Here is a 17,910-nt window from a genome sequence, read left to right on the forward strand (position 1 = left end):
TCGCTGCATCCCACAGAAGTTGGGGCTTAGTGTTGTTGTTGTCATTTGTTTCTATATATTCCTTGATCTCTATTTTGATTTGTTCATTGATCCATTGATTATTTAGTAGCATGTTGTTAAGCCTCCATGTGTTTGTGAGCCTTTTTGTTTTCTTTGTAGAATTTATTTCTACTTTCATACCTTTGTGGTCTGAAAAATTGGTTGGTAGAATTTCAATATTGTGGAATTTACTGAGGCTCTTTTTGTGAGCTAGTATGTGGTCTATTCTGGAGAATGTTCCATGTGCACTTGAGAAGAATGTATATCCTGTTGCTTTTGGATGTAAAGTTCTATAGATGTCTATTAGGTCCATCTGTTCTAGTGTGTTGTTCAGTGCCTGTGTGTCCTTACTTATTTTCTGCCCGGTGGATCTATCCTTTGGGGTGAGTGGTGTGTTGAAGTCTCCTACAATGAATGCATTGCAGTCTATTTCCCTCTTTAGTTCTGTTAGTATTTGCTTCACATATGCTGGTGCTCCTGTATTGGGTGCATATATATTTAGAATGGTTATATCCTCTTGTTGGACTAAGCCCTTTATCATTATGTAGTGGCCTTCTTTATCTCTTGTTACTTTCTTTGTTTTGAAGTCTATTTTGTCTGATATTAGTACTGCAACCCCTGCTTTCTTCTCACTGTTGTTTGCCTGAAATATGTTTTTCCATCCCTTGACTTTTAGTCTATGCTTATCTTTGGGTTTAAGGTGAGTTTCTTGTAAGCAGCATATAGATGGGTCTTGCTTTTTTATCCATTCTATTACTCTATGTCTTTTGATTGGTGCATTAAGTCCATTTACATTTAGGGTGACTATTGAAAGATACGTACTTATTGCCATTGCAGGCTTTAGATTCGTGGTTACCAAAGGTTCAAGGTTAGCTTCTTTAGTATCTTACTGCCTAACTTAGCTCGCTTATTGAGCTGTTATATACACTGTCTGGAGAGTCTTTTCTTCTCTCCCTTCTTATTCCTCCTCCTCCATTCTTCATATGTTGTGTGTTTTGTTCTGTGCTCTTTTTAGGGGTGCTCCCATCTAGAGCAGTCCCTGTAGGATGCCCTGTAGAGGTGGTTTGTGGGAAGCAAATTCCCTCAGCTTTTGCTTGTCTGGGAATTGTTTGATCCCACCATCATATTTAAATGATAGTCGTGCTGGATACAGTATCCTTGGTTCAAGGCCCTTCTGTTTCATTGCATTAAGTATATCATGCCATTCTCTTCTGGCCTGTAGGGTTTCTGTTGAGAAGTCTGATGTTAGCCTGATTGGTTTTCCTTTATAGGTGACCTTTTTCTCTCTAGCTGCCTTTAAAACTCTTTCCTTGTCCTTGATCCTTGCCATTTTAATTATTATGTGTCTTGGTGTTGTCCTCCTTGGATCCTTTCTGTTGGGGGTTCTGTATAATTCCATGGTCTGTTCGATTATTTCCTCCCCCAGTTTGGGGAAGTTTTCAGCAATTATTTCTTCAAAGACACTTTCTATCCCTTTTCCTCTTTCTTCCTCTTCTGGTATCCCTATAATACGAATGTTTTTCCTTTTGTATTGGTCACATATTTCTCTTAGTGTTGTTTCATTCCTGGAGATCCTTTTATCTCTCTCTATGTCAGCTTCTATACGTTCCTGTTCTCTGGCTTCTATTCCTTCAATGGCCTCTTGCATCTTATCCATTCTGCTTATAAATCCTTCCAGGGATTGTTTCACTTCTGTGATCTCTTTCCTGACATCTGTGATCTCCTTCCAGACTTCATCCCACTGCTCTTGCATTTTTCTCTGCATCTCATCTCATTGCTCTTGCATTTTTTTCTGCATCTCTGTCAGCATGTTCATGATTTTTATTTTGAATTCTTTTTCAGGAAGACTAGTTAGGTCTGTCTCCTTCTCAGGTGTTGTCTCTGTGATCTTTGTCTGCCTGTAGTTTTGCCTTTTCATGGTGATAGAGATAGTTTGCAGAGCTGGTACAAGTGACCGCTGGAAGAGCTTCCCTTCTTGTTGGTTTGTAGCCTTTTCCTGGGAGAATAGCGACCTCTAGTGGCTTGTGCTGGGCAGCTGTGCGCAGACAGGGCTTCTGCTTCCTGCCCAGTTGCTTTGGGATTTATCTCCGCTATTGCTGTGGGCTTGGCCTGGCTGGGGCTGTTCCTCCAAAATGGTGGAGCCCCGTTGGAGGGGGAGCAGCCAGGAGACTATTTATCTCCGTAAGGGGCCTCTGTGCTCCCTGCTGCCCAGGGGGTTAGAGTGCCCAGAGATCCCCAGATTCCCTGCTTCTGGTCTAAGTGACTTGTCCTGCCCCTTTAAGATTTCCAAAAAGCACTCTCCAAACCAAAACAACAGCAGCAACTATGAGAGAGGGAACAGAAACAAAGAGGAAAAAAAAAGGAAAAAAAAGGAAAAAACAAGTGATTTTTTTTTTTTTTGTTTTTTTGTCCTCAGGTGCCGGTCCCAGGCACCCGCTCACTGGTCCTGCTGCCCTGTCTCCCTAGCACCAGGGTCCCTGTCCTTTCAAGGCTTCCAAAAAGCACCCACCCACCGGTCCCGCAGGGAAGGAACGCTCAATATTCTTTGTCCTCAGGCACTGGTCCCACGCACCCGCTCACCAGTCCCGCCGCCCTGCCTCCCTAGCACCGGGGTCCCTGTCCCTTCAAGGCTTCCAAAAAGCACTCGGCAAAAAGAGAGAAAAAAAAGGGGAAAAACGCGCGATTTCTTCCGTCCTCAGGTGCTGGTCTCAGGCACCCACCCACCGGTCCCACAGGGAAAAATGCGGGATATTCTTTGTCCTCAGGTGCCGGTCCCAGGCACCCGCTCACCAGTCCCGCCGCCCTGGACTCCCTAGCACCGGGGTCCCTGTCCCTTTTAGGCTTCCAAAAAGCACTCGCAGAAAAGAGAAAAAAAAAGGGGAAAAACGCGCGATTTCCTCTGTCCTCAAGTGCCGGTCTCAGGCACCCGCCCACCGGTCCCGCAGGGAAAAACGGGGGATATTCTTTGTCCTCAGGCGCCAGTCCCAGCCACCGGCTCACCAGTCCCGCCACCGTGCCTCCCTAGCACTGGCGTCCCCGTCCCTTCAAGGCTTCCAAAAAGCGCTAGCCAAAAAGAGAAAAAAAAAAAAAAGGGGAAAAACGCGCGACCTCCTCCGTCCTCAGGCACTGGTCTCAGGCACCCGCCCCCAGGTCTCGCAGGGAGAAACGTGGGATATTCTTTGTCCTCCGGCGCCGTTCCCAGGCACCTCCTCACCGGTCCCGCCACCCTGCCTCCCCAGCAACGGGGGCCCGTCCCTCTAAGGCTTCCAAAAAGCGCTCGCCAAAAAAAAAAAAAAAAAAAAAAACCGCTCCGGTTTCTCTCCACCCGCCGGGAGCCGGGGGGAGGGGCGCTTGGGTCCCGCCGGGCTGGGGCTTGTATCTTACCCCCTTCACAATGCGCTGGGTTCTTGCAGGTGTGGATGTGGTCTGGATGTTGTCCTGTGTCCTGTGGTCTCTATTTTAGGAAGATTTTTCTTTGTTATATTTTCATAGCTCTATGTGTTTTTGGGAGGAGATTTCCACTGCTCTACTCACGCCGCCATCTTGGCTCCGCCCCCTGCATATGTCTTTTTGAATCAGAGGTTTTGTTTTCTTCAGGTAAATTCCTAGAAGTGGAGTCACTGTGTTGTATGGTATTTCTATTTTTATTTTTTTTTGGAAACTCCATACTGCTTTCCACAGTGGCTGCACCACTTTATATTCCTACCAAGAGTGTAGGAGGATTAGGATGGACATTTGGAAGCCTGCATAGACTTGTTCAGGTGATTTTGTAAGAACCTAATTCTCTGTATTAAATTCCTTTCTACTTAAAATGCCTGTGTAGTTTCTGCTTCTTGCACTGAACCCAGGCAGATTCAGGCATAGTTAAAGGAAAAGGATGACTGATGTAGCATTTTCAACTTTTAAAGAAAAGCTTGCTTATTAATGTGTGATAATGGGTACCAAATTACTATTTTTAGATCCAATTGTATACATTAAAATGTCAATAGTTACAGCATGCCAAAAATTATATCCTTGGAAAGTATATTTTCGATGGAAAAAGTTGAGATGTTTCACTTAAAACTATGCAAGTTAGTTTTTATAGGTGAGATGTAATTAGAATGTGAAGTCTTGCTTTAGGCTGAGTATCATCTCTAAAGCTTTGACTATACTTGTTGGCTTCAGTCTTTAATAAAAGTTTACTAACTTTTACAAATCATTTTTGTTTGATTTCTTAAATGAGAAGGCAGCATGTATTTTGTTGTTTAAAATTTTCAACCAGTAAAGATGTAATGGCCCTACCTGTAGCCACACTTTCTGGAGGTAACCATAATTTACAGATATTTATCCTTTGAGTTCTTTCTCTGACATAGGAGCTGTAAGAGGAACTTACTGAGTAGATTGTGACCCCTTGAGGTGCCTCCTAGCATTTAAGATTTAAATACAAATGTAGTGCATTTCACTGAGCTCTCTTTGAGTTACTAGCACAGTACCCTACCTTTGGTACTTAATGAATCTTTGTTGATACCGATCTCTAATTTAAATGACCCAAAGCGTTGACAAGGAGCTAAAAGGCAGATCATCTTAGATGTGAATCTGAAGTGTACCTCTTTATGTGTAGCAAAGATGCTCTGCACAGCCAGTGTTTTTTTTTTGTAATTAAAGATTTCATTACCTTTTAAAAATATCCTAAATATAATTTCTTTTTTTAATTGAAATATCATTGATATAGAGTCTTATATTGGTTTCAGAAATACAACACAGTGTTTCAGTAGTTGCCTATATTATTAAATCCTCTCTCCACTCAAAAGTACTTTACAATGCATCTTACTTTGTCCTAGTGAGGCAGACTTAGGGGTGTATCCTTCTTAGAGATGAGCATGGAGGCTAAGAGAGGTCCTTTGGTGTACTCAAGGTCACACAGTTAGTGGCTAAGTTTAAACTAAAATATTTTGATTTTAGTGTACTTTTCCTTACCTACATGCAAAACATTGCCTAGCAATTGCCTTTATTAAGTGACTATTTGGGTAAGATGATTTTGGGGGAGTAATTATGGGGTGGCTGGCATAGGCGTCTGCAATTTTCTCTTACTGTTGCATAATTTTCTTACCCTGGAAGCTAAGTGACAGTTTGGCACTGTTAATATAACTCAGTCAATTAGCTATGGCCTGATGAGGGTGCTCTTATTCAATGCATGGTTTGAGAATTGATGTTGAACTTAGTTTACAACTTCACATATTGCTTAAATAAGTGAGTGCAAGTTTGGGTGTATTTATCTTGGATCAAATAGAATATTTTAGTTAAATTTCACATTTTTTTTAACCTATACAAAAAACTGGAGTCTTGTCTTTTTCTCTTACTCTGAATATACCATAGTGTAGATTTAGAACGATAAGAATCTTCCAAAGATTTAATTGATTTGACTCTGATTTTGGAGGGAGTGTGTCGGAGGGAGTAGTGGGGCTGGATCTCTCCTGCACTGAGAAGATGGTCAGCAATTGGTTTAAGTCCTTTAAGAAGCCTTTCAGACCTTCGTCCCCAAGCTTAGTCCTATGGTGAGGGCATGCATAAGTAGGATTCCCTTGTGTGGGTGCCCCATTGTTAGACTAGTGTATATAACCTTCTTTCTAACACCAAGCATTATGAAGTTTACATTTGTCTTTTTTGATTTAGTGATGGAAAAATTAATCATAGGTGCTGTTTTTGTATCTGAGCTGCCCATTTATGGACTGACTTGGGTGGTACCTTCCTTGCTGGGCTGGATTCCCTTTCCTCCACCTGCTCCCATCACACACACACATACTCTGTTCTCTCTTGAGCAGTTGCTGTCCCATACGTCTATGTCTGGAAGGCTCTAAACAATATAGAAATAACATGTGCTCTGTCAGGCCAGTGATCACTCTCATAGGCTAGCCTCTAGACAGTGCCTTAACTTTTTGAAGCCCATTCTACCATGGTACATTTAATTCCTTAAATTAAATAATGTCAGTCAGCAGTGACTCTGACTTTTCCTAGCCTGGAAACTCTGGGGAAGTTATGTAACCTCTTACATTTCAGTTTTCTCATTTGCAGAGTGGGGCTAAAAATGGTACCTGCCTTAATGTGCGGTTGTAGGAATCTAAAGATGTTGTGGGAAAACAACTAGCATATGGCCTGATTAATACTCAGTATTGTTAGTCATCCTAGGTCATAGGCCCCAAAGTTAGGGAGTAGAGTTTTTTGGGGTAGAGGGGCACAGGACTAGAAAGAATAATTTCAGGAACAGTAAGTTGAAATAGGGACCAAAGAAAAATTCCTATAAACTGGTAAGCAGGAACCTAATAATACTAACTTAAGGCAGAATGATTCAGGGTCCACGAAGGAAGTTCATGGTTGTATGGGGTAACAGCACCCTGGCAATGAATGGTAGTAGAGGGGACACAGGTTAGAATTAGAGAGCCCAGCAGTCCTTTCCTAAGCCATCTAACAGAAAGGATGCCCCAGTGTTAAACACCTCAATGTGGGCTGGAGCAGCTCAAATAAAGCCAGACCCATACTTGGATTATACCCAGGAAAACAGAGGTAAGAAAAATGTATAGATTGGCACCTGACATGATGAAATTCAAAGTGTTTCATACTGCGTCTACTCATTGGTGCTCGTCAATGTTTTATTCTTTCCAAATTTATTTTTATATAGTTGAAATAATGGGCCTAGGATTTTGTTTATTTATTTAGTTTTATTGATATACACTGTTATGAAGGTTTCACATGAAAAACAATGTGGTTACTACATTAACCCATATAATTGAGTCCCCCCCTATACCCCATTGAAGTCACTGTCCATCAGTGTAGTAAGATGCCACAGAGTCACTGTTTGCCTTCTCTGTGCTACATTGTCTTCCCCGTGACCCACCACACACCATGTGTGCCAATTATAATGCCCCCCAATCCACTTCTCCGTCCCCACCCCTCCCCTTTGGTAACCGCTAGTCTGTTCTTGGAGTCTGTGAGCCTGTTGCTGTTTTGTTCCTCCAGTTTTCCTTCGTTGTTATGCTCCACAAATCATTTGGTACTTGTCTTACTCTGCCTGGCTTATTTCACTGAGAATAATATCCTCCAGCTCCGTCTATGTTGTTGAAAATGGTAGGATTTGTTTCTTTTTTATGGCTGAATAGTATTGCATTGTGTATATATACCACATCTTCTTTATCCATTCATCTACTGATGGACACTTAGGTTGCTTCCGTATCTTGGCTATTGTAAATAGTGCTGTGATTAACAGGGGTGCATATGTCTTTTTGAATCTGAGAACTTGTTTTCTTTGGGTAAATTCCTGGGAGTGGAATTCCTGGGTCAAATGGTATTTCTATTTTTAGTTTTTTGAGGAACCTCCATATTGTTTTCCACAATGGTTGAACTAATTTGCATTCCCACCAGCAGTATAGGAGGGTTGCCCTTTCTCCTCATCCTTGCCAGCATGTGTTGTTCTTAGTCTTTTCGATGCTGGCCATCCTTACTGGTGTGAGGTGATATCTCGTTGTGGTTTTAATTTGCATTTCCCTGATAATTAGTGATGTGGAGCATCTTTTCATGTGCCTGTTGGCTATCTGAAATTCTTCTTTGAAGAAGTGTCTGTTCATATCCTCCACCCATGTTTTAATAGGGTTTTTTGCTTTTTGGTTGTTGAGGTGTGTGAGTTTTTTTATATATTTTGGATGTTAACTCTTTGTCAGATATGTGGCTTACAAATATATTCTCCTGTACTGTAGGATGCCTTTTGTTCTGCTGATGGTGTCCTTTGTTGTACAGAAGCCTTTTTGCATGATGTAGTCCCATTTGTTCATTTTTGATTTTGTTTTCCTTGCCTGAGGAGATGTGTCATGTTTATATACAGGAGATTTTTGCCTATGTTGTCTTCTAAGAGTTTTATGTTTTAATAACTTAAATTCAGGTCTCTGATCCATTTCAAGTTTACTTTTGTGTATGAGGTCAGACAATAATCCAGTTTCATTCTCTTACATGTAGCTGTCCAATTTTGCCAACACCAGTTGTTGAAGAGGCTGTCATTTCCCCATTGTATATACATGGCTCCTTTATCATATATTAATTGACCATGTATGCTTGGGTTTATATCTGGGCTCTCTAGTCTATTCCTGCAACTTTGCTGAATTCAGATATTAGATCTAGTAGTTTTGGAGTGGATTTTTTAGGGTTTTTTATGTACAATATCATGTCACCTGCAAACATCATGACAGTTTAACTTCTTCTTTACCAGTTTGGATGCCTTCTATTTCTTCGTGTTGTCTGATTGTTGTGGCTAGGACCTTCAGAACTATGTTAAATAAAAGTGGAGAGAGTGGACAGTCTTGTCTTGTTCCTAATCTGAAAGGAAAGGGTTTCAGCTTTTTGCTGTTAAGTGTGATGTTGGCAGTTGGTTTATCATATATGGTCTTTATTATTGAGGTACTTGCCCTCTATACCCAGTTTGTTGAGTTTTTATTATGAATGGATGTTGAATTTTGTAAAATGCTTTTTTGGCATCTATGGAGATAATTATGTGGTTTTTGTCCTTTTTGTTGACGTGGTGGATGATGTTCATGTATTTTCTAATACTGTACCATCCTTGTATCCCTGGAATAAATCCTGATTGATTATGATGGATGATCTTTTGATGCATTTTTGAATTCAGTTTCCTAATATTTTGTTGAGTTTTTTTGCATCTATGTTCATCAGGGATATTAGTCTGTAATTTTCTTTTTTTGTGGTGTCTTTGCCTAGTTTTAGTATTAGAGTGATGCTGGCCTCATAGAATGAGTTTGGAAATATTCCCTCCTTTTCTACTTTTAAGGAGGATGAGGATGGGTATTAGGTCTTCACTAAATATTTGATAAAATTCAGCAGTGAAGGCATCTGGTCCAGGCACTTTGTTCTTAGGTAGTATTTTGATTACCAGTTTAATTTCATTGCTGGTAGTTGGTCTGTTCAGATTTTCTGTTTCTTTCTGGGTCAGTCTCGGATGGTTGCATTTTTCTAGAAAGTTGTCCATTTCTTCTAGGTTATCCAGTTTGTTGGCATATAATTTTTCACAGCATTATCTAATAATTCTTTGTTTTTCTGTGTTGTCCGTAGTGATTTTTCCTTTCTCACTTCTGATTCTGTTTATGTGTGTAGACTTTTTTTCCTTGATAACTCTGGCTAGGGGTTTATCTGTTTTGTTTATTTTACTCAAAGAACCAGTTCCTGCTTTCATTGATTCTCTCTATTGTTTTATTGTTCTCGATTTTATTTAGTTCTGCTCTAATCTTTCTTATGTCCTTCCTTCTACTGACTTTGGGCCTCAGTTGTTCTTCTTTTTCTAGTTTCATTAATTGTGAGTTTAGAGTGTTCATATGGAATTGTTCTTCTTCCTGAGGCAGGCCTATATTGCAATATACTTTCCTCTTAGCACGGTCTTTGCTACATCCCATAGATTTTGCAGTGTTGAATTATCGTTGTCATTTGTCTTCATATATTGCTTGATCTCTGTTTTTATTTGGTCATTGATCCATTGGTTATTTAGAAGCATGTTGTGAAGCCTCCATGTGTTTGTGGGCTTTTTCATTTTCTTTGCATAATTTATTTCTAGTTTCATACCTTCATGGTCTGAGAAACTGGTTGGTACAATTTCAATCTTTGTGAATTTACTGAGGCTCTTTTAGTAGTCTAGTATATGATCTGTTCTTGAAAATGTTTCATGTACACTTGAGAAGAATGTGTATTCTGCTGCTTTTGGGTATAGAGTTCTGTAGATGTCTGTTAGGTCCATCTGTTCTAATGTGTTGTTCTGTGCCTCTGTCTCCTTACTTATTTTCTGTTTGGTTGATATGCCTTTCAGAGTGAGTGGAGTGTTGAAGTCTCCTAGAATGAATGCATTGCATTCTATTTCCCCTTTTAATTCTGTTAGTATTTGTTTCACATTTGTAGGTGCTCCTGTTTTGGGTGCATAGATAGTTATAATGGTTATATCCTCTTGTTGGACTTACCCCTTTATCATTACATAATGTCCTTGTTTGTCTTTTGTGACTTTCCTTGTTTTGAATTCTATTTAGTCTGATACAAGTACTGGAACTCCTGCTTTTTTCTCCCTATTAGTTGCATGAAATATCTTTTTCCATCCCTTCACTTTTAGTCTGTGTGTGTCTTTGGGTTTGAAGTGAGTCGCTTGTAGGCAGCATATAGACAGGTCTTGTTTTTTTTATCCATTCAGTGACTCTCTGTCTTTTGATTGGTGCATTCAGACCATTTACATTTAGGGTGATTATTAATAAATATGTACTTATTGCCACTGCAGGCTTTAGATTCATGGTTATCAAAGGTTCAAGGGTAATTTCCTTACTATCTAAGAGTCTAACTTAACTCACTTAATATGCTGTTACAAACACAGTCTAAAGGTTCTTTTTTTTCCTCCTTTTTCTTCCTCCTCAATTCCTTATATATTAGGTATGATATTCTGCACTCTTTGTCTATCCCTTGACTGACTTTGTGGGTATTTGATTTAATTTTACGTTTTCTTAGTAATTGTTCTTTTTTCTTTACTGCGGTTTTATTTCCTCTGGTGGTAGCTATTTAGCCTTAGGAACACTTCCATCTATAGCAGTCACTCAAAATACACTGTGGAGATGGTTCGTGGGAGGTGAATTCTCTCAGCTTTTGTTTATCTGGAAATTGCTTAACCCCTCCTTCAAGTGTAAATGATAACTTTGCCAGGGTGGAGTATTCTTGATTCAAGGCACTTCTGCTTCATTGCCACTCCCTTCTGGCCTGTAAGGTTTCTGCTGAGAAGTCTGATGGGCTTTCCTTTGTATGTGATCTTTTTTCTCTCTCTGACTGTTTTTAATAGTCTGTCCTTATCCTTGATCTTTGCCATTTTAATTATTATATGTCTTGTTTTTCTCCCTTAGGTACCTTGTTTTGGGAGACCTGTGCACCTCCATGGCTTGAGAGACTATCTCCTTCCCCAGATTGGGGAATTTTTTAGTAATTACCTCCTCAAAGACACTTCTATCCCTTTTTCCCTCTCTTCTTCTTCTGATACCCCAATAATACGAATATTGTTCCATTTGGATTGGTCACACAGTTCTCTCAATATTCTTTCATTCCTAAAGATCCTTTTTCTCTCTGTGCCTCAGCTTCTTTGTATTCTTCTCTAATTTCTATTTCATTTATCATCTCCTCCACTGTATCAAATCTGCTTTAAAAACTCTCCATTGTATTCCATAATGAATGGATCTCTGTCCTGAATTCTTTTCTGAGTTCTTGAATATTTTTCTCTACTTCCATGAGGATGTTTATGATTTTCATTTTGATATCTCTTTCAGGAAAGTTGATGAATTCAGTTTCACTTGATATTTTTCTGGTGTTTGTGGGGTTTTGCTTTCAACTGGGTTCCTTTGACGTTTCATTTTTTTATGTGGCACCCTCTAGTGCCCAGAATCTCTACTCTCTGGAGCTACTCAGCCCTATAGCAATGTTGGGGGCCACAGGGAGTGGTGCTCGTGCCTGGGGGGAGGAAAGAGGTGTTTCCTGCTTCCTGGCTGCTATGCCTGTCTCCACTGCCAGAACCTGTGGGCCGAACACACAAGTGTAAGCCTCTATGCTTTGCGTTTGTAGCTACCATAGGTCAGGCTTCTGTCTGGCTGTCCTGATGCCAGGGCAGGGGCTGCCAGTTTGTGAGCCAGGTGAGGGATTCCTGGGAGGAAGGCACAGCAGGCTCTGTATCACAGAGGGGGGCCTTGGAGCTGCATAGTCAGCCAGTGAGATGAGGCACCTGAAGCTCCTGAAAGGTCCCAACCTGCTGGGCAGAGGGAGCCCAGACAATTTTGTCCACCTGTCCTTTCTCCTGAGCAGTAAGCTCTGTGCAATCCTTGCCCCTTCAGCAGCCCTCTTGCTGTTAGCAAGTCTCTCAGACTGCCCAGCTTGCTTTTGTCCCAGAGCAGGTGGATGTGTATTTGTGTTTTCCACAAGTGGCTGGAATCTCAGTCTCTCTAGGTATTCCGCCTGTCTTATCTTTCCAACCCCACTAATCACCAGGGCACCATGCTATGTGGGTTCATGCTCCCAGAGCAGATCTCCAGGGCTGGGTGTTCAGCAGTCCCAGGCCTCCACTCCCTCCCTGCTCCATTTCTCTTCCTCCTTCCAGTGAGTTATGGTGAGGGAAGGGCCTGGGTCCTGCCAGATCATGGCTTTGGTGCATTACCCTGTTCCGTGAGATCTGTTCTTTTCTTCAGTTGTATGCAGTTTGGTGCAGCCCTCTTTCCTGTCCCTCTTTCAGGATTAGTTGTATTAATTATATTTTCATAGTACATGTGGTTTTGGTTGGAGGTCTCTGTCTCACCTCTCACATTGACATATTTAATCCCTTATCTATTAGGAGGCTCTCTGCCTAGGATATTTTAGTAAAAAAGTGTTCATTTAAAGGCCTCAAATATTTTTTATTTGTCATACTTTTTTGGGAATGGATTAATGAGTTCTTAACAGAGCATTCAAAGTGTTATATTTGATATGATCTGATTTTTTAATGCTGAAAACTAGAGGATGCTCCTGATAATGTATAAACTGGTGATATTCTGTCTTATCATAATTTAAATTTGTGTTTTAAACTTATTCTTCTTTTCATTGTCTGTTTTCAGCTTTCTAAGTGCTGCATAGAAAGGATGAAGTAGAGTTGATGTGAACAAGATCTCCCTGAGAAAGGAGCATCTGTTAGAGAGACAGGATGCATGGAGGTCTCAAGAAAAGGTATCAAATATTAGTGTATACTTCTGAGTATGTTTGGGAGTTAGGTTGGGATGGTTATGTAAAAGGAAGATGAGATCAACTTAGAAGAATGAAATTTCGATCATCCACCTATTCTTTTTTTTTTTTTAATTTTTCAATCCCATTACATTTTATTGAAATTCAACCAGTTAATTTTTATCTTCCATGATATGTCAGTTGCATTTGCAAATTAATCAGACGTTTTATATATATATATTTTAGAGGGCATCTCTCATATTTATTGATCAAATGGTTGTTAATAACAATAAAATTCTGTATAGGGGGGTCAATGCTCAATGCACAGTCATTAATCCATCTCAAGCCTAGTTCTCTTCAGTCTCCAATCTTCTGAAGCATAATGAACAAGTTCTTACATGGTGAACGAATTCTTACATAGTGAATAAATTCTTACATGGTGAACAGTACAAGGGCATTCATCACAGAAACTTTTGGTTTTGATCACGCATTATGACCCATAAACAATCAGGTCAAATATGAATATTCATTTGATTTTTGTACTTGATTTATATGTTGATCCCACATTTCTCCCTTTATTATTATTATTATTTTTATTTTTAATAAAATGCTGAAGTGGTAGGTAGATGCAAGATAAAGGTAGAAAACATAGTTTAGTGCTGTAAGAGGGCAAATGTAGATGATCAGATGATCAGGTGTGTGCCTATGGACTAAGTATTAATCCAGGCTAGACAAGGGCAATAAAACATCCACGGATGCAGCAGATTTCTCTCAGAAGAGGGGGGGAGAGGTTCTAAGCCTCACCTCTGTTGATCCCCAATTTCTCAACTGATGGCCCCCCTGTGACTGTGCGTGTCTTAGGTTGTTCCTCTCTTGAGTAATCTTACCCATCTCTGGCTAACCAGTCATCTTCCGGGGCCATGCAGTACAAGGGCAGTCATCACAGAAACTTTCGGTTTTGATCACGCATTATGAACTATAAACAATCAGGTCAAATATGAATATTTGTTTGATTTTTATACTTGATTTATATGTGGATCCCACATTTCTCCCTTTATTATTATTATTATTTTTATTTTTAATAAACTGCTGAAGTGGTAGGTAGATGCAAGATAAAGGTAGAAAACATAGTTTAGTGTTGTAAGAGAGCAATTGTAGATGATCAGGTGTGTGCCTGTAGACTATGTGCTAATCCAAGCTAGACAAGGGCAATAAAACATCCATGGATGCAGAAGCTTTCTCTCAACACGGGGGGTGGGGGTGAGGTTCCAAGCTTCACCACTGTTGTTCCCCAATTTCTCACCTGATGGCCCCCCTGTGACTGTGCCTGTCTTAGGTTGTTCTTCCCTTGAGGAATCTTACCCGTCTCTGGCTAACCAGTCATCTTCCGGGGCCATACAGGGAGATGTAAAGTTGGTAAGTGAGAGAGAAGCCATATTGTTTGAAAAGGTTACTTTTTTACTTCTTTGCAGATTTATGCCCTGTGGCTTCTATGCCCAGCATTTGTCTTGAGGTATCTTTACCACTGGGAGGAATTATGATACTCGGTAAATTCGATATGAGGCACAAATTCTATTTAAGGGTTGTAATTAGAAAGGAAGAAGAAAAGCTATAGAGGTAACAGACGGAAGAAAACATGGGAGGATTGATAATTTCTTTGACATATCTTCTTGTAGAGTAACAAGCATATATAGGTTTTAAACTACTAATTAAATTGTGCACACATATTAACATAATAGGAATACAGTTACATAAACAAAGCAGATCTATAATTACAAGCCATCTCGAGTGAAGCCAAGAAAACCAGTTAGGCACCCTAGGCATTTGTGAAAATTTGTCTATGATATGATGGATATTGTCCAACTGTACTTGAACAGTCTGAGAGGAATTAGACAAATTAAAACAACCCATTCCTGGGAACTGTTCACATCCCATATGTTCTTTTAACAGTACATAGTCTGTAGTTGTAAGATTTTGGAGCACTACAGCTTGCACTTCTCCTAATTCTTGGTTGAGTTCCAACAGTATAGATCCAGTCAAATTTGTTGTTTTACTGAAAGCACAGGCCAGCTTAGATATCTCCTTCTTCATTCCAATGGCAAGTCCAGGAAACGGTGGGATGGATGCAGCTACAACTGCAGCATCGCCTGGATCTTTGTTGAGGTATTTTGATGATCATCTTCTGGTATGACTCTTCCAGAGAGTGCTGATGTTGGAAGTTCTTCTTCATATCGTATCTCAGTTCATTTTCTGGGTAGTCAAAGTAGGCTTTAATCCTCTGTATAAATACAAACAGACCCTTTGCCCACACTTTGATATGCCCTTTATACCATTGTGTAGAACTCATTGGAGGTCACCACACAGGAACTGCTTTTTTTTTTTTTTAAGAGAAAGGAATATTATCAGAAAAGTGTACCTCCATAGCCGATCATCTGACACCCTTTAAGTGATCAAAATTAAGGATATTTACAGCATGCGTTAATCTTTGATTTACCATTAGTTTTATCCTATCAAGGAGTAATCCCGCTTTTCTTTCTTTCTTTCTTTCTTTTTTTTTTTAATCTTTAATCTACACTTACATGAAGAATACTATGTTTACTAGGCTCTCCCCTATACCAGGTCCCCCCTATAAACCTCTTTACAGTCACTGTCCATCAGCATAGCAAAATGTTGTAGAATCACTACTTGTCCTCTCTGTGTTGTACAGCCCTCCCCTTTCTCCCTCCCACCCCATGCATGCTAATCTTAAAACCCCCTTTCTTCTTCCCCTCCCCCTTATCCCTCCCTGCCCACCCATTCTCCCCAGTCCCTTTCCCTTTGGTACCTGTTAGTCCATTTTTGGGTTCTGTAATTCCACTGCTGTTTTGTTCCTTCAGTTTTTTCTTTGTTCTTATACTCCTCAGATGAGTGAAATCATTTGGTATTTCTCTTTCTCCACTTGGCTTATTTCACTGAGCATAATACCCTCCAGCTCCATCCATGTTGCTGCAAATGGTAGGATTTTCCCTCTTCTTATGGCTGAGTAGTATTCCATTGTGTATATGTGCCACATCTTCTTTATCCATTCATCTACTGATGGACATTTATGTTGCTTCCAATTCTCGGCTATTATAAATAGTGCTGCGATAAACATAGGGGTGCATCTGTCTTTCTCGAACTTGATTGCTGCGTTCTTAGGGTAAATTCCTAGGAGTGGAATTCCTGGGTGAAATGGTAGGTCTGTTTTGAGCATTTTGATGCACCTCCATACTGCTTTCCACAATGGTTGAACTAATTTACATTCCCACCAGCAGTGTAGGAGGGTTCCCCTTTCTCCACAGCCTCGCCAACATTTGTTGTTGTTTGTCTTTTGGATGGCAGCCATCCTTACTGGTGTGAGGTGATATCACATTGTAGTTTTAATTTGCATTTCTCTGATAATTAGCGATGTAGAGCATCTTTTCATGTGTCTGTTGGCCATCTGTATTTCTTTTATAGAGAACTGTCTGTTCAGTTCCTCTGCCCATTTTTTAATTGGTTTATTTGTTTTTTGTTTGTTGAGGCATGTGAGCTCTTTGTATATTTTGGACGTCAAGCCTTTATCGGATCTGTCATTTACAAATATATTCTCCCATACTGTAGGGTTCCTTTTTGTTCTATTGATGGTGTCTTTCACTCTACAGAAGCTTTTCAGCTTAATATAGTTCCACTTGTTCATTTTTGCTGTTGTTTTCCTTGCCCGGGGAGATATGTTCAAGAAGAGATCACTCATGTTTATGTCTAAAAGGTTTTTGCCTATGTTTTTTTCCAAGAGTTTTATGGTTTCATGACTTACATTCAGGTCTTTGATCCATTTTGAGGTTACCTTTGTATATGGGGTGAGACAATGGTCCAGTTTCATTCTCCTACATATAGCTGTCCAGTTTTGCCAGCACCATCTGTTGAAGAGACTGTCATTTCGCCATTGTATGTCCATGGCTCCTTTATCAAATATTAATTGACCATATATGTTTGGGTTAATTTCTGGAGTCTCTAATCTGTTCCACTGGTCTGTGGCTCCATTCTTGTGCCAGTACCAAATTGTCTTGATTACTATGGCTTTGTAGTAGAGCTTGAAGTTGGGGAGTGAGATCCCCCCTACTTTATTCTTCTTTTTCAGGATTACTTTGACTATTCAGGGTCTTTGGTGTTTCCATATGAATTTTTGAATTACTTGTTCCAGTTCATTGAAGAATGTTGCTGGTAGTTTCATAGGGATTGTATCAGATCTGTATATTGCTTTGGGCAGGATGGCCATTTTGACAATATTAATTCTTCCTAGCCATGAGCATGGGATGAGTTTCCAGTTGTTAGTGTCCCCTTTAATTTCTCTTAAGAGTGACTTGTAGTTTTCAGGGTATAGGTCTTTCACTTCTTTGGTTAGGTTTATTCCTAGGTATTTTATTCTTTTTGATGCAATGGTGAATGGAATTGTTTTCCTGATTTCTCTTTCTATTGGTTCATTGTTAGTGCATAGGAAAGCTACAGATTTCTGTGTGTTAATTTTGTATCCTGCAACTTTGCTGTATTCCAATATCAGTTCTAGTAGTTTTGGGGTGGAGTCTTTAGGGTTTTTTATGTACAATATCATGTCATCTGCAAATAGTGACAGTTTAACTTCTTCATTACCAATCTGGATTTCTTGTATTTCTTTGTTTTGTCTGATTGCCATGGCTCGGACCTCTAGTACTATGTTAAATAACAGTGGGGAGAGTGGGCATCCCTGTCTGGTTCCCTATCTCAGAGGAAAAGCTTTCAGCTTCTCACTGTTCAGTATAATGTTGGCTGTGGGTTTATCATATATGGCCTTTATTATGTTGAGGTACTTGCCCTCTATTCCCATTTTGCTGAGAGTTTGTATCATGAATGGATGTTGAATTTTGTCAAATGCTTTTTCAGCATCTATGGAGATGATCATGTGGTTTTTGTCTTTCTTTTTGTTGATGTGGTGGATGATGTTGATGGATTTTCGAATGTTGTACCATCCTTGCATCCCTGGGATGAATCCCACTTGTTCATGGTGTATGATCCTTTTGATATATTTTTGAATTCTGTTTGCTAATATTTTATTGAGTATTTTTGCATCTACATTCATCAGGGATATTGGTCTGTAATTTTCTTTTT

The 17,910-nt window shown here is 39.9% G+C and overlaps 1 long non-coding RNA gene across 2 annotated transcripts in view; it reads left to right on the forward strand.

Moving 5' to 3' along the window:
• The window catches only part of LOC118972939 (uncharacterized), a 99,464-nt gene that overhangs the window by 19,317 nt on the left and 62,237 nt on the right, over nucleotides 1-17,910 (forward strand). For both annotated transcript variants that reach the window (XR_012131700.1, XR_005062091.2), the window contains exon 2: nucleotides 12,666-12,774. This is a non-coding gene — a long non-coding RNA (uncharacterized lncRNA). The remainder of the gene's footprint in view (nucleotides 1-12,665; nucleotides 12,775-17,910) is intronic.

Source organism: Manis javanica, chromosome 5 (genome assembly GCF_040802235.1).
Source record: "Manis javanica isolate MJ-LG chromosome 5, MJ_LKY, whole genome shotgun sequence".
Classification (NCBI taxonomy): Eukaryota; Metazoa; Chordata; class Mammalia; order Pholidota; family Manidae; genus Manis; species Manis javanica.